At 46.6% G+C, this 12,897-nt stretch overlaps 1 protein-coding gene across 6 annotated transcripts in view; it reads left to right on the top strand.

The window, feature by feature from the left end:
* The window catches only part of CLDND1 (claudin domain containing 1), a 155,795-nt gene that overhangs the window by 119,331 nt on the left and 23,567 nt on the right, over nucleotides 1–12,897 (top strand). The window contains exon 1 of one of the 6 annotated variants that reach the window (XM_073597003.1): nucleotides 11,240–11,343. The exons of 3 other annotated variants lie outside the window; for them this stretch is intronic. The gene's annotated coding sequence lies outside the window, so the exon portion shown is untranslated. 2 more of the 6 variants (XM_073597004.1, XM_073597006.1) reach the window with 2 other exon arrangements.

Here is a 12,897-nt window from a genome sequence, read left to right as displayed (position 1 = left end):
TTTTTTCATTCAACTGGTGGATTAAACGAAAAAGACTGAAATAAACCAAATCACATCGGTTTGTATTCTGCCAGCAGGGAGTCTGCGGCACTCATCGTTCAGAAAAAAAACAACAGGCTGGTTGTACACAAGTCGATTGATAGATCAACTTGTGTACAACCAGCTAGCCCAGAGGTCTCAAACTGGCGGCCCTCCAGCTGTTGCAGAACTACAATTCCCATCAGGCATTGCAAGGCTGACAGTTAAAAGCATGACTTCCATAGGCAGAGGAATGATGGGACTTGTAGTTCCGCAACAGCTGGAGGGCCGCCAGTTTGAGACCCCTGAGCTGCTAGCCCATACATGGATTGAAATTTTGTCCGGTCCCCCAGAACTGGCCAAATTTCGATCCATGTATGGTACGGCTTTGTTGTGTACAATAGTGACAGATTACATATCAGAAGCTGGTCACACACAGTCAAAGTTTGATCTGTGAGATCCATAAAAAGGTATTATTAAATCTGTAATTTAAGGTTACATTTACATGGGTGATTAGCACACACTGTGATTTCTGGTGGCAAGAATTTGCGGATTTCTGCGGTTGAAATGACAGTTGTGTGCGAATAGCTGCGTACAAAATTTGTCCAGCCATGATCACTGCAGGTAATGGCTGCTCACGAATAGCGGTGGCTAGCGGCGGCCTTTCATTGTTTTGTGTGCAGCTATTCGCACACACCTGTCATTCGGAATGGAAGAATCCGCAGGGTGTGCTAATCGTCTAAGTGAATGGAACCCCTAAGGGCCCATCTAAATGATTCATGCAACTGATGCCCAATCAGACAGGCCCTCCCAGTTCTCTGCATGTTGGATCACTAATTTCTGATCAGACCCTTAGGCTGTAGCACATTCTTCCTGATTACACACAGGATGTGTCATCTTCCTAGGTGTGCCGCAAACTATAAAATGTATAGATTATAACCACTGCGATTACATATATGTCAAGAGACACTGTCAAGGTTATTAGATAATACAGTGCAGGCGGATGTGCAAAACTCTAAAGCTGCGTAAACACGAGCGGACTTGCCAACGGGCTAAACTCCATTGGCATTTCCTACGGAAAGATTGAGAACATGTTCTATATCTGAGTTCGTCGGAAATGCCTACAGAAAAAGTCCCATGGGGCATACACACGGTCGGAATGTCCGACCAAAAGCTCCCATCGGACTTTTTCTGTCGGGAAGTCTGATTGATAGTGTCTCTAAATAAAGTGCACTGTACAAATTGTAAATCAACACTGGTAGTATAGTCCCATTGGTGATTAAAGCATTAATCCATTAGTATATATTGATAGGAAGGAATTCAGGCGTGTAGGACTAAAGGACTCACCGCCGTGTGTGCATCCACCACCCATGGGAGAAGATTAAATACACTTACCAGAAGGTAGCATCAATCAGGCATGTGATATCAAAGCTCTTTATAGCGAGTGGTGCAATTCCTCCTCCTCAGCTGAGCCACCTTAGGCAACCTCGACCCGGCATGTGAGAATATGGATCAGGGTGGCAATGTCCCAGATAGTAAAAAAGACCTCCTTCCACCACAGAACCCTTTGGTAGGTTTATGGTTAACAGCATCCATAAAAAAAACAACAGAAAGCCTCCACATAGTGAAAAACCGTATGGTTACAGTTTATTTAGCATAAAAAGGCATAGATTCCAAGATGTATTGCATCAAGTAAAACATCTCCTCTGTGACCTCAAAAGCATGAAATTCAAAAAGGTGCAATGGCAGGGAAAGGACTCCTCAAACCAGACACGTTTCGTCTACAAAGACTTCAAGTGGGGTATGAAAGAAAAAATGACCAGTTACACTTACTGGTAACGGTGTTTCTGGGAAGTCTTCCAGGACGGCACCCTGAGAGATGACTGGTCCTCCTGACAGGAAACACAATCAAGAAAGAGGTTAAAAACCCCGCCCCTCCCTGCACTCCTCAGTTGTGCAAAAGTATTGACCCACACCAGTGCATGAAAGTGAAACAAAAACATCTCCAATGTACCACTCTATAATAATACAAACCAGGTGGGAAGTAGGCCTGCCGTCCTGGAAGACTTCCCAGAAACACCGTTACCGGTAAGTGTAACTGGTCATTTTCTCAAGTTGTCTTCCAGGACGGCACCCTGCGAGAAGAGCAAGTAGCTCAGGCCTACCTTAGGGCGGGACAACTGCTTGCAGGACCTTTCTGCCGAAGGACAGATCCTGGGGTGACAGAAGTTCCACTCTGTAATGTTTCAGGAACGTGTTCTGGCTTGACCACGTTGCTGCCTTACAAATTTGATCTACCGATGCTCCGGCTCTTTCTGCCCAAGAGGTTGCCAGAGACCTTGTAGAGTGAGCTTTAAGATTAGTTGGAGCCGTCTGACCTGAATGCTCATAAGCTATGGCAATAGCCTGTCTAATCCATCTAGCAATGGTCGTTCTAGAGGCCTGTTCGCCTCTTCGAACTCCACAAAAACTAACCAACAGATGCTGAGTTTTCCTAAACTCTTTAACCTTTTCTAGGTAAAGCAACAGACATCTCCTGACATCCAACGTATGGAAGGCCCTTTCCTTCTCGTTCTGTGGATTGAGACAGAAGGAGGGTAAAATAATCTCCTGTGACCTATGGAAGCGTGAAGCCACCTTGGGAAGGTACAAAGGGTCCTGCCTGAGAATAATTTGGTCTTTTAACAGGCGGAAAAAGGGCTCCTTCATAGAAAGAGCATGCAAATCGCCCACCCTTCTGGCTGTAGTAAACGAAATCAGTCTGACTGAAGATTGAGCCAACGGCTCAAAAGGTGCCCTGGTCAGGGCTTCCAAGACTAAAGATAAATCCCACGGTGGAAATTCCTTCATTTGCACCGGGGAAAGTCTCTCTCTAGCCGACAAGAATCTCTTAATTAAAGGATCTAGAGCTAAATTTAACATCCAGAAAACTAGACAAGGCTGCCACCTGAACCTTCAGAGTCTTGGTGGCTGAACCTCGGTCTACTCCCTCTTGTAGGAAGTCTAAAATAACTGGAATTTCCTTCTGGGGAACCTTTCTCGCTTCACACCAAGGGGAAAAAGCCCCCCAGACCCTAGCATAAATGCGTCTAGTTACCGGCTTTCTACTCAGTAACAGGGTGTCAATCACCTTCTCTGAACACCCCTTGTTGCGCAGGCACTCCCTTTCAACAGCCAAGCTGTCAACCTGAAGAAACCGGGGTTTGGATGGTAAAGAGGGCCTTGAAGCAGAAGATCCTGACGTTTTGGAAGCTGAACCGGAGGCAACACCGCCCAGTTCCACAACGTGGGAAACCAGGGCCTTTTGGGCCACCAGGGGGCAATCAAAATCAAATTGCCTCTGGTCCGACTCAGTCTTTGAAGGATTCTCGGAATCAGAGGTAAGGGAGGAAACGCATAATCCAGACTGAAATCCCATTCCTGAGCCAATGCGTCCACCCCCTCGGACCCTCATTCCCTGCAGAGGGAAAAGTATCTCTTGACTCTCCTGTTTTCCCTGCAGGCAAAGAGATCTATCTCCGGTGTACCCAGCTGTTGACAGACCATGGTGAAAACTTCGGGATTCAGCTCTCATTCTCCCTGTTGTACTGTCTGACGACTGAGGAAGTCTGCCTTTATGTTGAAAACTCCCCTTATGTGTACCGCAGAAATGGACAGTATTCTTTGCTCCGCCCATTCTAGAACCTCCTGTGTCAAACCCATTAAGGAAAGCGACCATGTACCCCCCTGACGGTTCAGAAAGGCCACTGTCGTGGAGTTGTCGGAGAGGATCTGAACCTCCTTCCCCTTGATCCTGCTCTCGAAGGCTATTAGAGCCTCCCTGACAGCTAACAATTCCCGGAAATTGGAAGACGCATTTCTTTGTCGTGTGTCCAACACACCCTGGGCTTGCAGTTCTTCTAGATGGGCCCCCCATCCCCACGAGCTCGCATCGGTCGTTATTCTGACCGGCTGGAGCTGGAACCAAAGATGGCCTGCCCCCAACCTTTGGGGGTTGAGCCACCAAAGTAAGGAATTTCTTATTCTTTGAGGGATGGCCACCAGAGTATCTAGGGATTCCTTCTTTCCATCCCATGAGGACAGAAGGAAGTTTTGCAGGGGTCTTGAATGGAGCTGGGCCCAAGGTACTGCCGGGATACATGAGGTCATGAGACCTAGAATCCTCATGATCACTCTTCTGGATACTGCCTTCCGGTGCCGGATTGAAGACACTGAAGCAATCAGTGCTTCTATCTTCTCCTGCGGAAGGATCAGTTTCTGCCCTACCGAGTCCACCCACAGACCCAGGTAGAGTTTGGTCTGAGAAGGAATCAGAGAGGATTTCTCCTGACTTATCAACCATCCCAGGGACTCCAAGGTGGATATTACCCTGTCCAGATCCTGGAGAAGGGATTCCCTGGAAAGGTTGTAGACCAACAGGTCGTCTAAATATGGTATCAGGGAAATCCCCTGAAGGTGCAGGTAGGAGATGACCTCTGCAAGGATCTTTGTAAATACCCTTGGACTGGCCCCCAGTCCGAATGGTAGGGCCTGGAACTGCCAGTGCTGTGTACCCAGATCCGTGCAGATAGCAAAGCGAAGGAATACCTGGTGCTGCGGTAGAATGGGAATATGCAGATATGCATCCTTCAGGTCTATGGTAGCCATGAAAACCTCTTTTAACAGAAGTTTTCTGACCGTATAGACCGATTTCATGCGAAATCTTTTGTATCGCAGGAAGGTATTTAATTTCTTTAGATTCAGGATTAACCTGAATTTCCCGGACGGTTTGGGAACAACAAAGACGTGGGAATACAAAACCCTTTCCTTGCTGATCCGCCGGAACTGGGAGAATGACTCTCTGACTCGCCAACTGCTTGATATTTTCCATGAGTCCTATGGCTTTTGGCTTTTCTCTGTGTAAAAAGGTCAGTAGAAATGTCTGTGGAGGCCTGGAAGCAAACTTTAGCCCGTAGCCCTCTCTTATCCACTGAAGGACCAGAGGGCTCTGGGCTACCTGCTCCCACTGTAGGATAAATTGTGCCAGCCTCCCTCCCACCTTGGTGCTGGCGTCACTTAGGATCCTTGTCTGCGACCTTAGGGCCGGAGAAAAGGAGAGCTCCTTTCTGTTTGGCTTTACCAACACCCCACTTCTTTCCTTCCTTATGGTCCTTAAACCGGTTGTTGACCTGGGGGCCTCGAAAAAATCTTTTGGCTTTTTTAGGTTTAACCGGAAATTTCTTTCCCTTCTCCGTAGATCTGGAGAGGGTCTGGTCCAACCCTGTACCAAACAGGAGAGACCCTTCAAAAGGAAGACCGCATAACCTACTATGATCCCCATCCCAGGTCTTAACCCATATGGCTCTTCTGGCAGAATTGAGAAGCGCTGCTGTCTCAGCTGAAGTCCACACCGACTCTACTGCTGCATCCGCAAGCAAGGCTACCGCCTTACCAATTACTTCCAAGGAATCCAAAAGATCTTTGGACTTGGAAGAACTCGCCACATGATCAGTCAGTTTATTCAGCCACATGTTAGTATTCCTAGCTATACAAGCTGAAGCTAAAGCCGAACTTAGGCCCTGGCCCTCCCAGGCCCTGCGTAAAAGGGTCTCTGATCTACGGTCCATTTGGTCCTGGATGTTACCTGCGTCTTCAACAGACAGGTCAGATTGTTTAGACACCTGGGCCAGAGATGCATCTAGTTTGGGAAGTTTAAAAAACTTCTCCTGCTCCTCTTCCTTAAACGGACACCTGCGTTTCCAGGTTTTAAACTTCTGAAGTTTATTTTCTGGCTCCTTCCATTCTCTTAAAACAATGTCTTTCAGAGACTGGTGGATAGGTAACACTTTAGACTGAACCTTAGACAACCCCTGATACAACCTATCCTGTACAGAAGTCTGTGCCTCTGGCTCCTGGATCTCCTCAGAAGCGTCCTCCTATCTTCTGCGTCTTCCCCTTCTTCAAGGAGACTTCGGCAGGGACCTTCCACTTCCTCCGCCTCCTCCTCCGAATCCTGAGAAGATGGCGGTTTCTGCGGAGCAGTGCTCACCTGTCTAACATTAGAAAAAGCACTTTCCTGAGAGGGTGAGCCTTCTCTGCTATCTTGCCTAGCATTGAGACTAGCCTGAAAGGCTTTAAGTGTGGACAGCATCTCAGGTTGTACTGAGAGAAAATCTCTCATCACCTCTGAAGTCTCCTTCCCTGATAATTTATGAATGCATTTATAACAGAACGGCTTGGTGTGCTCTGCAGCTAGTTTATCATTGCAGTACCCACACCTCTTGGAACGGGAAGGATTTTTGGGTCTCAGTCTACTGGCAACACTCTGGGTTTCTGTGTCTGCAAAAACAAGAAGCCCATTTAGCTAGTAACAATTAAACAGAGATCTCTTATGAGGGCAAAGCTAGAGGGGCACCCCCTCCCTTATCTCCTCCAGCCTGATAGACTCACCCCCGGTGGCCTCCACAACGGCTGTAAACTCCTCCTGCTCCATTGCAATGAGTGAGTAGTGGACGCCTGCTCCTTGCCTGATGCTGCCTCTGCCGCCCGGAACTACTCCCCTCTTAAGTGCTGGTACCTGTGGTTCAAGCCGGCTGCTGACTCCTCATGGCGTTCCGAACGCCGCCGCCATCTTGCCGAGGCCGCTTCCTCCTCTGTGGGCGGCGCGCTCTAGTGTCCGGGCCGCCGTGACGTCATTTCCTCCCAGAGATGACCACCGCAAAATGGCGCTGATCCTACACACAGCCGCCGGCACTGAGGCGGCCAGGAGACCCAGCATAGAGCTGCAACAGCAGAAAACAGGCAGATTGTGGCAAATCCTCTCTTAAAACCATGAGGTAAGGAGAGGGGGGAGCAGGAACATGGTCCCTGGAGTTCTGGAGACTCACAGTGCCCAGGGTCCTCCAGTTCTCATGGGGAGCTCTTCATTGCCCCCCTGAGAAAATAGGGGAAACAAACCCCCCCGGGAAGGGCAAGCCCTACCAGACCCAAAGGTTTTCCAAAAACCTGCAGTCTGGGCCCAGGGGGAGACTTCCAGCCCACGGCCTTCAGTCTATTAGAAAAAAACAAACTGTTTCGCTGTGGGGAAACACAATCAAAAACTGAGGAGTGCAGGGAGGGGCGGGGTTTTTAACCTCTTTCTTGATTGTGTTTCCTGTCAGGAGGACCAGTCATCTCTCAGGGTGCCGTCCTGGAAGACGACTTGAGAAAGATTAGCATCTTCAATTGTAAAAAAAAAAAAATCTAATTATTTTGAGAAAAATCTACCTCTTGCTTGTGTGATCTAAATACTTATTTCTGGTTATCAGGAACATTGTGGGCATTTCATGGCAATAGTAATGGTAGCTTTTTTTTTTTTTTTTTTAACAAGGGTTCCACTAGCAGTCACCAGGGTTTTCATTAGTAGTGGTGGATTGATATCTTGCCTAACAAGGACTGCATCATTTTAGGGCCAACTTCATATGGCAAAGCCAGTGGCATTAAACCAAATGCATCTCCTCATATCCTAGGGGTACTAAAACAGAGTGAGTCTGGTAGACTAGTAGTGAAGATAGAAGAACCAGCAAGGCACAAACATGGTGAAAGGTGCAGAGCCTGCAGATATAGGGCTCAATCACAAGGGTGCTCAACCCCATACAGCGGGAGCTCGCTGCTGAAGAAACAGCATGAGCGAGCCATTTCTTCAGTGCGCATGCGCCGATGACATCGGTGCAAGCGTATTTGGTAAGTATCTCCTAAACCGTGCAGGTAGGCACAAGTGGTATAACGGTTTTGACCGAAATTTTACTTTTAGATACAAATACCCCTATCATGCTGAAGGTTAGTGTAGTCTACTAAAGCTATTCTGTAAACTAAGGGCCGTTTTGTATATGCGCAGCGTTGTTTTCTTACTTCAGGAAGTCCCAGCACGCTGCGGCCATCTCCTGTGTGGGCATCTGAAGCTGCAGTGTATTACTTCCTGAATTCCGTACATGCTTGGCTACCCAGCATGCACCTGCCGCAGTGCGGCGCGAGCAGCATAATAGCTTGTAGGTCAGGTTTGCCTATTGTCTCCTGGGATTGATGACACACATCTCCCAGGAGACATTGCAAAGCCAGAAATGACATGCGGGGCCGCAGCCACAAAGGAGGAAGTGAAAAAAGATAAAAGCTGAAATAAAGTAAGTGATCCCCCCCAAAAAAAATGCCAGTTCGTTTTAAGGGTACACGTGCTGGATGGTGAGGAGTGTAAAATAAGGGTGGAACTCCTCTTTAAGCAGCTTCTGCTTGTCAGCTCCCCCTGGTGGGAGAGGGAGGTAGTGTTAACCCATTCAGCCAGAAAATATAAGACCCCTTTCACACTGGGGTGGTTTTCAGGTGCTTTAGCACTAGAAATAGCCTCTGAAAACCACCTCCCATTCATTCCAGTGTGCCTTTTCACACTGGGCGGTAAGTTCATCTTTGAGGCGGGTTGAGAGCGCTGTATTTAGCGCTCCCAAAACACCCTGCTCATTGGAATTAATGGGCAGTGCTTTCAAAGTGCTTTGAAAGCGCTGCAAAAGGGGAGTTTTTAACCCTTTTTTTGGGGGTTATAAGCACCCTGCTAGCGGTTGAAAAAGCGCCGCTAAAACGAGTGGCCCTTTAGCAATAACGGCCGGCGCTTTCAGTGTGAAAGCAGCCTAACTAAAGGCAAATTTTTTTTTTTTTTGGTTTTGGATAGAGTGGAGTGGGATTAGAACACCTATGAGGTTTTTATTGCTGTCTGTGTCCCCGTTAGAGAGATTCAACCTCTCTATTTGTCTTTTCTTGTTTACCATTATCATTGAAAGTGAGAATAAAAAAAACCCCAAATATTGGGTTGTCCCCAGAAAAGTAATAAAATGGAAATCTTCCAATGGGGACCCCAGTGTATTCCATTATTTTGCAGGGATTTCCTCTAACTAAGAGGCTCTGCTTTTTCAGACTTGCCCATTAAGTTTAATGGGGCTGTGTTGCAACTACGTATAATGCAGATGATTGTGGCATGGTACTGCAGCACTATAGGGATAAATCAGGCAGTGGGGAGGCAATAAAATGCCCTCTTGCTGCATGTCATATGCCCTTTGAAAAGCGATCATGTGGATGGCTCTTCAGAGGGCACCACACTCTACCGTGAGTGTCAAAGAATCCAAACTAAAACCAATTCATCGTGGGTCAATTTAACCACTTACCGACGGCTGGCCGGCCTGTCATATGATGTCCTGGGCTTTGAGTGGGAATATCTGAATGATGGGTGCAGCTACATGCATCATTCAGATATTGGCTTTTTCAGCCGGTGATTACCTACACCATAGGAATGTTCATAGCTGCTGGTCAGCTGCTTGATCATTCTTACGTGTGGCGAGAGGGACCGCCCTCTGGTGCTTCTACCGACTCACCGCTGCGATCGGTGAGTCGGAGAACTGATCTGCCGGCCCAGGATGTTTACCATAGAGATTTCCGGCGGACCAGATGGTCGTTGGAGGCCGGACACTATGTTATGACCTCTGCATTTTTTTTTTTTAAGTTCAGGCTTTCCAGCCTAGAGGTGAGATGCGGTATCTTATTGACCCCATATCTCACTGTAAAGAGGACCTGTCATGCCATATTCCTATTACAAGGGATGTTTCATTCCTTGTAATAGGGATAAAAGTGATCAATTTTTTTTTTTTTTTTTTAAGTGGCAAACTAAAAAATTTAAAGTAAAATTAACAATAATAAAAAAAAAATTTTAAAGTGCCCCTGTCCCCATGTGCTCGCATGCAGAAGCGGACGCATACATAAGTCCCACCCACATATGAAAACGGTGTTCAAACCACACATGTGAGGTATCGCAGCGAATGTTGAAGTGAGAGAAATAATTCTAGTCCTAGACCTCCTCTGTAACTCAAAATATGTAACCAGTAAGAAATTTTAAAGCGTCGCCTATGGGGATTTTGAAGTACCGAAGTTTGGCGCCATTCCACGAGCGTGTGCAATTTTGAAGAGTGCCATGTTGGGTATCTATTTACTCGGCGTAACTTCATCTTTCACATTATGCAACAAAAATTGGGCTAACTTTACTATTCTGTTTTTTTTTAAAAGAACGAAACTGTTTCCCCCCCCCCCCCCAAAAAAATGCGTTTGAAAAATTGCTGCTCAAATACTGTGCAAGATAAAAAGTTGCAATGACCGCCATTGTATTCTCTAGAGTCTTTGCTAAAAAAAACATATATAATGTTTGGGGGTTCTATGTAATTTTCCAGCAAGAAAATGATGGTTTTTACATGTTGGAGAGAAATGTCAGAATTGGCCTGGGTGGCAAGTGGTTAAAATATGCCCCATACATTGGTGGTGAGTAGGAAGAATGCACCTCTTATGCCCCGTAGATTGGTGGTGAGTAGGAAGAATGCACCTCTTATGCCCCGTACAATGGTGGTGAGTAGGAAGAATGCAGCTCTTACAATACAAATAAAAAGTGCGTTGGCGGAAAGCTGGTGGAGTTGGACCTGACAAAACACCATCAAAATGTGAGGTGAATCAACCACAGCCCAAGGAACCCCCAAGCTACCTCTGAGAAAGAAAGGAAGACCTCCACCATGTCAGATGTGGAGTGTGGTGGTCCCATCCCTGGTACAAAAGGACAAAAAGAGGTACCCCCTGTATGGGACTTTAAAAGACCACCACCTCTCAAGTAAAAAAATATATCTTTATTAGAAAATAGATCTCGACAATGATCTTGGATAAAAAGACGTATAACGTCTACACACTGTAGACCAGGGGTCTCAAACTGGTGGCCCTACAGCTGTTGCAGAACTACAATTCCCATGAGGCATTGCAAGGCTGACAGCTACAAGCATGACTCTGATAGGCAGAGGCATGATGGGACTTGTAGTTCCGCAACAGCTGGAGGGCCGCCAGTTTGAGACCCCTGCTGTAGACGTTATACGTCTTTTTAACCAAGACCATTGTCTAGATTTATTTTCTAATAAAGATATATATTTTTAACTTGAGAGGTGGTGGTCTTTTAAAGTCCCATACAAGGAGGTACCTCTTTTTTATCCAAGCCACCTCTGAGGAACCCTAGGTTTATGGAACCCAGCTTGAGAATGTTCTATCCCCATCTAGGAGTGTCTCCTCCTCATACTATGAGAATCACCACTGCTGCAATTCCATTTCCGACCACCTGGTGGCAGCAGCGCTCGTTGCACGAGTGTCACCTCTAAACAGATTCTATCTCTATTGAGAAACAGGCTGCGATATCACATCTCACCAGTAGGGCGCAGCAGACACATACAGACGAAGAGACTACATCTCCCAGAGAGCATTGCGCGCCGTGACCCAGGAAGAAACAGCTGATGGAAGTCGATGGTGAGGCTATTGTTCGCTAATTATGGAACGGTGTATGTTAGGCTTGTTTAGCTTCTTTGTTTTGTGAAAGAAGTGAGAGGACCAGGACATGTGCTGGAGAATGCTGAAGAGAACCTGTCACCAGTGACTTGTCCATGAGTGGACACTCAGGTCCTATGAAGAATGGTGGCATGTCTTCTGAGGAGGTTGGAAATGTCTTCTCCACCTTATATCTGAGAGGACACCCATCTCTGTCCCATGTAGGCCCCACGTGTCGCGCTGACGCACGTTTTTTTGCGCAAAGGAGCAAACGCGGCATAGTAGACCGTTCACACAACAAACACGCCAAAGAAACTTTAGCTTTGTACATTTTCTTCTTTTTTTGGGGGGGCGTTATAAAAAAAAAACGCTTCCGCTAGCCGCGTTTGGGGCACCGTTCATTTATAACACTGCAACCACAACGTGGGTTTGTAGCAGATTTTTTTTGCGTGTAGTAGGAACGAGCGCGTCTCTACGTATGTTCCCAGAACACATGTATGTGATTGGAGCCTTACCCGTTTGATGGCAGAGGAAGGCGTGGTGTCCCCTCCAGAGAGGAATGACCCCAGGGTGACAACGGTTTACGGGAGAACCCGTCTACATCGTGTCCTACCATCGGTGGTGGCTGGTGGGTTGTTTGTTGGGGGTTGGCGGCAAACAACCAGCCCTTCCCCCCAGAGTTGCCACCTCATCCCTTTAAACCCGAACACATATTAATTACACAGGTTCTGTGGCTGATTAAGGTGGTAATTAAACTCACTTGGTGCCTTATCTGCATTAAATTAGCCTCAGAACCCGTGTAATTCATTTGTGTTCGGGTTTAACACAACCCCCCCCCCCCGCGCTCGCGTCTGCCGCAATAAATACAGGCTGCCTCTGGTTTGTCATGTAAAGTAAACCTATGAGCTTTCTTAACCGCTTCCATACCGGGCATTTTCACCCCCTTCCTGTCCAGGCCAATTTTCAGCTTTCAGCGCTGTCACACTTTGAATGAGAATTGCGCAGTCATGCGATGTTGTACCCAAAGTAATTTTGATCATCCCCCCCCCCCCCCCACAAATAGAGCTTTCTTTTAGTGGTATTTGATCACCTCCTGCGGTTTTTATTTTTTGCGCTATAAACAAAAAAAGAGCCACAATTTTAAAAAAGAAAAACACAATATTTATTACTTTTTGCTATAATAAATATCCCAATTTAAAAAAAACAAACAATTTTTTCCCCTCAGTTTAGGCCGATACGTATTCTTCTACATATTTTTGGTAAAAAAAAATTCGCAATAAGCAGATATTGATTGGATTGCGCAGAAGTTATAGCGTCTACAAAATAGGGGATAGATTTATGGCATTTTTATTTATTTATTTTTTTTACTACCCTGTTTCCCCGAAAATAAGACCTAGCATGATTGTCGGTAATGGCTGCAATATAAGCCCTACCCCCCAAATAAGCCCTAGTTAAAGTCCTTGTAGGTCTTATTTTCAGGGTAGGGCTTATTTTTGGGGAAACAGGGTAGGGTTTATTTGGGGGGTAGGGCTTATA

This window comes from Aquarana catesbeiana, linkage group LG08 (assembly GCF_042186555.1).
Source record: "Aquarana catesbeiana isolate 2022-GZ linkage group LG08, ASM4218655v1, whole genome shotgun sequence".
NCBI lineage: Eukaryota > Metazoa > Chordata > Amphibia > Anura > Ranidae > Aquarana > Aquarana catesbeiana.
Note: the sequence above shows the minus strand (reverse complement) of the source record. Positions and strands in the feature narration are given on the sequence as shown.